The sequence below is a fragment of the Halictus rubicundus genome, chromosome 11 (assembly GCF_050948215.1).
Source record: "Halictus rubicundus isolate RS-2024b chromosome 11, iyHalRubi1_principal, whole genome shotgun sequence".
Lineage (NCBI taxonomy): Eukaryota > Metazoa > Arthropoda > Insecta > Hymenoptera > Halictidae > Halictus > Halictus rubicundus.
In genome coordinates, this window is record NC_135159.1 from 9,965,900 (window position 1) to 9,975,963 (window position 10,064).

General features: G+C 38.9%; 1 protein-coding gene and 1 long non-coding RNA gene across 4 annotated transcripts in view; both read left to right on the top strand.

Annotated features, from left to right (window-relative positions):
- The window catches only part of LOC143358931 (metabotropic glycine receptor), a 152,756-nt gene that overhangs the window by 39,021 nt on the left and 103,671 nt on the right, over positions 1–10,064 (top strand). The window lies entirely within an intron of this gene.
- LOC143358947 (uncharacterized) lies at positions 7,616–10,008 on the top strand. Of its 3 annotated transcripts, none has more exons than XR_013083036.1 (2): positions 7,616–7,873; positions 9,895–10,008. It is a non-coding gene; the product is annotated as an uncharacterized LOC143358947 (long non-coding RNA). The 3 variants fall into 3 exon arrangements; XR_013083037.1 differs by having other exon boundaries at positions 7,618–7,897; XR_013083035.1 differs by lacking the exon at positions 7,616–7,873 and adding an exon at positions 7,965–9,214.

Genomic DNA, 10,064 nt, shown 5'->3' on the forward strand with positions numbered 1-10,064 from the left:
ATCCCTCGCATGAGTGAACAAATTTCTCTTCCTGACGTCGGGGAACAGATATTTATTCTTCGAAGAATCATTTTCATACGACTTTTCCAATAAGCTATACATCGAACATATCTCATTTTGCACAAATAAGTATTCTACTCGAGCCTAATTAAATCAATTTTCCATCCACGTTAATCCGATAAATATTTTAATCGTGTCTAATTAAATCAGTATTTTGTCCACGTCTTAAAGTAAATCAGTTTTATTCAAGTCTCGAATTAAATCAACATTTCATCTAAGTCTGATTTTTAAATATATAAAAATTTCATTTTGGTGTCATTAAATCAAGGTAATTATATCCAGATCTAAAACTGGACTAGGATTTTTAATAATAAAATTATGATTTTAATTCAGAGGGTGAATATAGGCTTTTAACAATAATTTGTTATTTGCAAATAGTGCATAATGTATTTTATGGAATAATTTTCTGATTAATTAGACTACTCTAGACGTAGTTTTATTTTAATCTACTTCAACCTATCAGTACAATGATTTGTTCAAAATATATTGTTAAATGGATCAAGCAATTAAACAGAAATAAACAATTCAAAAAATTGATGGAGAACGAAGAATTTCCAGAGGATTAAACAGGGTCAAATAATTCAAAGGATTGTAGGGGAACGTATAATTCACAGGATTAAGAGAGGATGCATAACTAGAAGGATTGAATAAGGATAAGTAATTCCAAACGCTAAATGAGGATAAATAAGTCAAAGGACCGTATTATGATAAATGGTTCAAAGGATTCAGTGCTTCGCTATATAACGCGTATATCGTTTGATTAAATACAATCTTCATTTACCCGAACAAATATTTCTGGCGCGAAATCTGTTGATTAAACAATCCGGGGTTGATCCAGCCCGAGCGACCCCATATGAAAGAAGTTTTATACTGAAAGTTTATCGGATAGGTCAATTCAGTCATTAATGAAACTGCCAGGTGTCGCTGCTGAAAGTAATCACGAACTTCAGCCGAGGGGTCAAAACTACCCCTAAACTGATAGTCTAACAGAGAAAAAACATTGCGTGCCAAGCTTCAACCCCCTAGCTTGACCGGAAGGGTAGCTACAGAGGAAATCCGGATTATCCGGTTTCCCTTAATTTTCTTCCGCTAACCCCCCAGGAAAATTTCGAAAAAAATCTGAGCTACTGCTGACAATGACACGCAACACTCGGATTTCTTTCCGATTTTTCTGTTTGAAACTTTAATTATACAAAATAAAAAACTACAATTTTGCATAAATACGATAGAATTTTTAAAAAATTGCAAATATTACATCGAAAATGAAAACCTACAACTTTCATATTTTAGCAGTAGCAACACACTGACTTAGTTACCTTCTCCAAATTTTTTCAGAATTTTGGGAAAGTTCCTTCATAGGTAGAAAAAATAAGAAAGATAGTCCCTGGTTATCCAGACGTCTAAAAATACCCTAAAAAGTCCTTTTCTCACCTATCTGTATTTCAGAAAACGACTACACCTGTTCGAACGTGTCCAGAGGACACAGGTACATCTGTGACCCAACGTGTTACCGTATCGGTCGCGTGTCCGCGCTCAAAATATCGTTGACAGTGCGCGCTGACAACGGCAGCCGAGGCCCTTAATTGGCTCGCGCGGCGTATTTCAATCGGAAACGGACGTTGCACAGGCTCCAATTCGTCGGCTGGCCGCGAACATCGCTCTGACCGAGTTTATAGACGCCCATAAATACGCCATGGCAGTTCATGGTGGTCCCAAGCCAGAATTTACCAGTTGAAAATCAATACAAACAATTTTCATCAACATAAACATCCGAAAGCCTAAATGTCTGTTAATACACCCAGCAGTGGAAAGAATTATTCCTCGAGGTAATTTTTCAACGAAATTTTAAGGTCGTCAATATTTTCTTTTAAACAAAACCATGTTTCTCTCAGATATTATTGTACGTCATACAAAGACGAATCAAACGACTACCATGATCATACCATTCCGATCATTCGATCTCGAGGTATTCGTATCTGATAATAGAGAACGAGTGTTCGGATAATAGAGGTTTCACTAAGTCGTGGATTACTCAAATGTATCTGATGCAAATGGTATCGTGTCGGGTATCATTTTTTCCAGAAAAATGCCAGCAATATGATGGTAAAAGTTTTATTAAAAAATTAATTAAAAACAAAACAGTTATCACTGAATAATATCTCGTCGCACATTGTCTCTCTCTCTCTCTTTTCTTTTTATCAGCTACATTTTAACAACTGTACGATACAGTGTGTGAAACGTAGGTTTTAAAAAGTAGGTTTAGTGTCATATAAACTAGTGGGTTAATAACTATTGACACCAGAAAGTTAATTTCCTGTGCTGTCAGGTAAACAACCCGGGGACGAGTCCCAAAGCGTTATGATTCTCTCTGGGTGTTATCAAGAGGCATACCGTAGCCGGTGGCATAGTGACTGCGGCATAGTGCGTGACACCGGTACCTGGAATAACATCGGTCCGTCCCCGGAGTCACAACCGCGTCGAATAAAACTAACAGATTATAAATGGCGGCGACAGCTGCGAGGGATGCGAGAGAGAGGGTGCTGGCTACGAGCCAAGACGTGTTTAGCCACATTCCGCGAGAATGGCCCGCCATGAATGCAGCCCCGCTGCTAATACCGAGGAAATCTTATTACCGAGCTCGACGCCCGCTCCGGAATTATTAAACATGCGATTTACAATGCAGATTTTTCCCCACCACCGCTGCCCCTCCGCCGTGCACTCTGCTTTTGGCACTGGGACTATCAGTCAAATTGACCAACTTCGTCGAGATTGTATGCAGAAACGTTTCTGCGGAGACCAACTTACTAGATTTATTTATTTAGACGTGCAACATTATCATAACCGAGGTCTTGTTACTTTTAAAAGGCAATATAGACCAAAGTAGTGGCTCTAATCACGGAGGAATTAGTTAAAAAATTGTTGTACGTAAATGTCTTTCACTTATTTCTTTACGAAGGTTTTACTGACATATTCGTGACGTTTCTCTGAAGAAAATGATACCAAACACGACACAGTTTGGATTCTACTTGCTTGCTTAATCCACGATTCAGTGAAACCTCTATTATCCGAACCGACGATACCTCCATTATCCAAGTACGTGTTTTGAAGACGCAATCCAAAGCGTTTCGTATATGTAGAACACGGTTTATTATGCAAATCCATCAAGATTTAATTCAGCATTGTAATCATATCTTCCTGAATAGTTCGCATAATAGAGGTCCTACTAAATCGTGGATTAAACATGTAAAAATAATCCGAACCGCATCGTGTTTGGTATCATTTTAATCGGAAAAGTATCCCGGTCACGTTAAAATTGGGTTACTATTTTTTCCAAGCCCCTGACTCCTCCAATGTAAGAATATGATCGAGTTACGTCATGTAGCAAATTTCGAAATATGATAAAATAGAAGGAGATTGTATGGAAACTTTTTTGACAGACTATAGCTGTGTATATGGTTCGCTATAGCCCTTCTCCACTGTGGTGGTTTCAGTAGAGGAAAAATGTAGCCCGAGGAAGAGGTTAAGGCATCCAAAGGAGGACAAGGCTGTCCTCGTTCCTGGGACCGAGGTTATTTAGGAATCCGCGTAGACGGATGTTATCCGGGGGCGCAGAGTACACACGGAACGCAACCGCAGCCGACACACTCACGTTTCAATCAACCCACCTCAAGCCCGGAAGTCACGCGACGTTGAAATACCACCGGGCTGTTGCGGGGGTGGCCCGGAGAGAGGACCGTAGAATTCTCGCATCTGCACGTCGGACGTTGAACTACTCTCACCTGCTTAGTTTTACCCGTGGTCCATCGGTTTTCGGCGGTTCGACGGTCCAATTTGTACACAGAAACAAACTGAGCAAACAACGGTTCGTGGCAGCCACAGCTCTTCAAATTTTTACGTGACAATCTTTTCAGTCTCAGCTAACTGGGATCAAATAAATATCTGACTTATTTTCTCAAATTTATTTATACATTATCTTATATATATATTCTTTTTACGAAATCTTGTTTTTTTTTTATTAGATATTCTTATAGAGCACGAAAAGACGAATCCAACGAGTACCATGAGCGTACCATTCCGATCGGTCAATCTCGAGATATTCGCGTCTGATAATAGAGGACTAGTGTTCGGATAATGGAGGTTCCACTAAATCGTGGATTACACAAGCAAATATAATCCGAACCATGTCGTGTGGGGTGTCATTTTCCTCAGAAAAATGTGACGAACATGCCAGTGAAACTTTCATAAAGAAATAATGAAAAATAACAATATTTCGTCATTATTATTAACATACTATTTTACACTTGGGGGGTAAATTTTTCGCGAATATCGAGCATTTCTCTTTCAGATATATCAGCGAGACGTTAGTGTGGTTTGATAATGAACATTGTGAGCGTTTTCGGGTATACTTTCGGAGGTTTCGTGGTACGGTGAGCGTAATAAGGCGAGCTCATCGAGGACATGTGCAAGCAGTCTTTGACCGTTCTTGGTAGGTGTTCCATGTTAACGTGCACGTTTGCCACCCGGCAGTCGTGTCCCCTCGTTTCGGTTCCTCGTTGCTGTGTTCGCCGCTGTAATCGCCGGATCGCGGAAGTGGGCTCGTTTTCCGGAAGTCACGTTCGAGTGGCGAGCTTGATGCGACCGAACAGGTGCCGGGGGTGGAAGGACTGCTTTCCACGGGGGTGGAGACGCGAAGATACGGGATCGTTCGGAAGCAACGGAAGCATGTTTCGCGGAACCATAATGGCCATTATCAGACTAGTCCGCAAAATTAATGGAACACCTTTCTACCGAAAAATACTGTTCCCATTGTGTACACCACATCGTCCCACTTTACACAAGGGACAATTAAACTGAGAACCTTCGTGCGAAATACAAATATTCTACATCGTTTTCGAAGATCAGGAACCAAATACAAAATTTGTTCCTTTCTTTAATAACTCCGATACACTGGAAATAAAATATCAACGTTCACAAATTCCTCTAGCCTTCCATAATCCCATTTATAAAATCCATGATATGCAACATCGCCGCTTGGAAAAATTCAAGAATATAGCTCAAACATCTACAAACAAGTTTGCAAAATTTCAGATAGCTATGTCATATAGTTACCAAAAACAAAAAATTCTAATGCACCACTTTGCCACGCTCCGATTCCCGACTTTGGGAATTTATTTAAGAATTGAACTGTTATTGATGTTCATGTAAATGGTCCATGGAAGGTATTGTAGCATTATCAAGTATCTGGCGACAGACTTTAAGATTTATCCTTTGTTGTCAGAAGAGTGAAAAATGGCAGGGAATTTTTCCGGTTGACGGAAACCGACCGCCATTAATCACAATGATTCCACGGTGTGAATTCCACGTAACTTGGTGCATTAATCGATGCAAATAACTGGTAGTGAATTCAACGTTGATTGACGGTGATTTTTACGAGCGGCCGTCGATTGTCGGCAGTATGTTACATTGAAAAACAACGAGAAAGATTGATGCATCGAAATGCTGCGCAGATTGCTTCCGATCATTGCATTTATTGCCATTTCATTCGAAAACGAGTCAATCGATTTACTATTAACATTTCTCTGCCTTATAAATTATAATTTTTCTGTGGGGAACTATGAGCAACAAATCTGCATTTTTTAAAGTAGACTTCAACGTAGAATTTCACTTTTCCATTTTTGTTACATCAAATAAAGTACTAAATGTGATAAAATTTGTAATTTAAAAATTTTCCACTACTTATAATTGCATGAAGAAGTCAAAATCAAATTGGTATATTGAGTTTATGAAAAACCCAATTTTCAGACTAATTTTTCAATTGGCTCAATAATAGACATAGATTTAAACAGGAAATAAAATTTAAGTTTAAATGGTTGAAATAATTGTGGAATTATAATTAGTCGCTTGAAGTAATTGCCTAAATAATTAAGTTAAAATGACGTTGTTGGGGCAACAGTCACATTTGGCATAAGTTCTCCTATGATCCACGAATGCGATAACGTGTCAGTTGGTAGATAAGCATCCGCATCATCAGCCCGGTTAGGTAATCCTCGAGGAGTAATTAGCGGATAAAGATGATGGAGACTGCCCCGTTAGCTGTTGCCTCTTAAAGGCTGCAAGCTATCTGCCTAATTACGGTTTCGCTGTCATATGGAGCTCATTATTCATACCAATGAAGATCCTGCCTCTTCTTACTAGTCCCTTTATTATATCAACGAATAATGTCACAATACCGCATATCCTACCTTCAAATATCATTTAGTGTACAAAGTAAAATTGTTAATACGACTTTGGGGATTCCCAAACTATTTCAGTTGAAGTTTCCCATGATTACAATAGCTAATGCATAGTCTCGACAAAAGTAATCATCTTCAATGATAGGCAGTGATTCTACATTGTTACTAGGAAATAACCCACTTGTTTCCAGGTTTTTAAATCCAATTTTCATAATCGGTGTCTTAGATGTGTCCAGCATTTGAATTCCCAGTTTGTTTGTGATTAGGTTCGATAAAGACAAGCCCTTTAAATGTACTCACAGTTAAGTGAGCGAAAATAGATACCGATGGTCAATCTTTTGGAGAATGTCCAGTTCGGGCCATCGGTGTCTCCAAGTGTAGAACCATCTTCACTGATATGTAAGTTTTCAAGGCTGTTTTTCACGATTTTTTCCCAGAAAAACTATTGAACCTGTTGCATTGGGATTTTCCACACATATGTACTTGTACTTGAAGCACATGCGTGACTTTCTGCAAGTAAAAGTATTCGTGCCGCGGATTTCATGCATTTATGACGACGAGTGAAAGAGAGAAAGAATAGAATAGCATCGATATACTACTTGCGATCTACTAAAATTATTAGAGATTGCAAAACGTTCTAAACACATTGCAAGCTGGCTCCGCGATAACACGGGATTTTCCAGCCTATCGCTTGACCGCGCCGGCCCCGCGATGATTTTTTTCTGTATGTATGCATATCTTATGCAATCATGTCTTATGCAGTCATGTCTTCTGCGCTTGTTTTGATTTAAGAAGCAAAATGTAACACACAGTGGTTACGAAACAATCGCTCTGCAAAAGTGTATTCAGAAGTCAGTACCTGTTTCGCGTGCTTACAATATAATATGATATATTGTATAATATGGGCCCACATAGTATGAGCGAATTTACTAATGAGTATGAGTATCACTAAGAGGCCGGCATTCAGGCTTTCAGTGGCTGATACTTAGCCGGCGTGCAATGCGTTTTAACCTCTGTACTGTACGCCACTATAGTGGGTTTCCGTGGAGTGTATCAGTTTGAAGAGTACGAGCCACTATAGTGGCTCTTTTGCCTTCCGCGGCCAGGTGCGCCGTCCCTGGAAGACAGAGTTGCGGTCAGACGCGTCGTCCCTGGGAGAGAGAGTTGCGGACGAGGCAGATTCTGTTTGACGTCAATCATAATTGTCAGCTGCTAATCACAAGGGAATTGCGTAATCGCCATCCATTAACGTTTCCAACGAAGCTCGCTGCTAGGAACACGGTGACATCATCACAAAAATACGATTATATTTAAAGCAAGCTAGCTGCATCGCGATGACCAGTTTAAACGCAGTTGTCGAAGAGCGGTGATTCAAGATGATCGGCAAGATGAAGTACATGGTTCTGGTGGCTGTTTTGTTGCTGATAACGGAGCACGCGTACGCTAAGCCGTTATGCGCGGCTCCTCCAAATTGGAACCCATCACAACCGTTACCCCCTTGCAACGACGTGCCGAACGCCTATTCTATATCACGTTGTCCGCCGGGTCAAGTTCGTGACCGCTATGGAGGCTGTCAATTTGTAAGTTACCTCTAATCAAATCAGGTGAGCTTGAAGCGTCATTTTTATTGCCTCTGGACATTGAATTAGAATTGTTTCGAACATTTTTATTCTTTATTTCCGATGATTTTAGCGAGACTTGATTTTAACGGTCTTTTAATTTTAACAGTCTTATAATTTAATGAAAAAAGGGTGAAATATTTTTTTACAGGTCTGTAAAATCTACAATTTTTAAGATATCGAAAAATCCTTAGAGACTCGTTCATAGATCACTAAAGACTACACATATTCAAATTTGAACAAAATCCGGAACATTACTCCAAAAAGTGTCCGATTTCGGGTGGAATGACCCTATAATGATTGTATAAGTTGATAATCTTTGTACACTTCATACAAGTCTATTTAAAATCATATTATACATCGGTTGCTATTTTGTATCATTATTCAGTAATTAAGGAGCTAATGGATGAACTATTTGGAAATAATTTCTTAATCCAATGACCAGGGACTGTAGTACAATAGTGTAAAAAAATTAGTGGACCACAGTGTGTTTCATAGTGAACATAGTTCTCTTAAATATGGGAGAAATGCTAAACTAACTGATAGTCCTAAATTATGTTAATCGTATTTAAATGTCTAGCAGTGGTCGCAGGTACTTCCAGGAACATAAAGCCGCGTAGATCAAAGACACTGCTTCCGCAATCGTGGCTATTCATAGCTCGCGTCCTCTTCGGTCAGGTGAAGGTAATCCCGGCGACCTTGCCAATAAGTAATCGTGAACGGTAACTGCGCGGAGCAGGCGTCAAGAAATCATCAAGGCAAGTTATTCCCCTCCCCCCTCAGCAACGCTCTATCGTGAGGAACGTATCGAGTATATTTACACGAATAATTGCCGGCGATTTCCCGGGGGTATGAATTATACGCGATCCTCATCGACCAATGTTTTCCAAGCTGTCAAACTCGTTTCCCGACAGCGATCAAAAGTGGGAACATCATCGATGCACTAACATCATCGATACAACTAAATGATACTTAAGTGTCCATCTCTGCCTCTTGGATCAGTTCGTTGCTGTTCGTTCACGGGGAATTTATACTCTTGAAAAAATGAAGCACGTTTTCGCGGCGGTATTGATGATGGTGATGATCATGGCGCAAAGTGTTTTCTCGACGCCTGTCAATGATGGTGTCGGATCGGATCCTAGATTTCCTGTATCTGCGAAATCGCAAACGACCACTATGCGGCCTTTAATTTGGTCCACTCCTCATCCTTCGATCATAAATCCACCTTATATACCGTGTCCTCCAGGTCAGAGACGTGACGCTCACCGGTTATGCCGGGCTGAACTTAAGTTGGACTAGGGGGTGAGTCGCCTAAGTTTCGATGACGATCGTTGGTCTATGAGGAATCGATGTTTGGAGAGCTAATGCTTTGTGCTAACTGAAATAATCATGAGAATTATTATATACGATTTATGAATTACTATTAATGATATTAATGATTCATTTGTTTGACGTTACGTTAATCATTGATTGATTATTTTAATATTGATTTGTTTGATTAATTATTCTGATATTAATAGATTCATATATTAAGAATTAATTGATCATTATTATTATTGCACGACACGTCATATCATACTAATAATTTGCTAATTATCATGATATTAATTATTGTATAATATTATATTAGAGATTGACTGATTAATTCAATATTAATTGATGACTTTTATTGTTGATCGGTACATCATGTTACACTAATGGTTTCTTGATTATTTCGCTATTAATAATTGTATAATATTATATTAGTAATTGACTGATTATTTTCATGTTCATATTAATAATGAATTGATATTCTTGATAATCATTGATATATGGATGACGTCACATTTGACGTCGAATTGATTACGTTCGAATTTGTTGATTACACAAACGACGTTTCAGCATAAACTCGAGATAGTTATTTGAAATGAGAGAAATACACTGTGGTATAATAAATGATAGATCATTCTTTACATGCATGGCGACGTTTCTTTTGATTCCAGGAGTTCCCAGTCGCAGTTTGACGATCAAATGAAGAACATAGGCGACTCAGGATGCAATGCTTTAATGGACTTATATATGTGAATTGTTTGAATAAATATTAAATTTACAGATGATTTATGTGCGTGTAATTTGTTATTTTGCTTGTTGTTATTTGTTATTTTGATGCTTT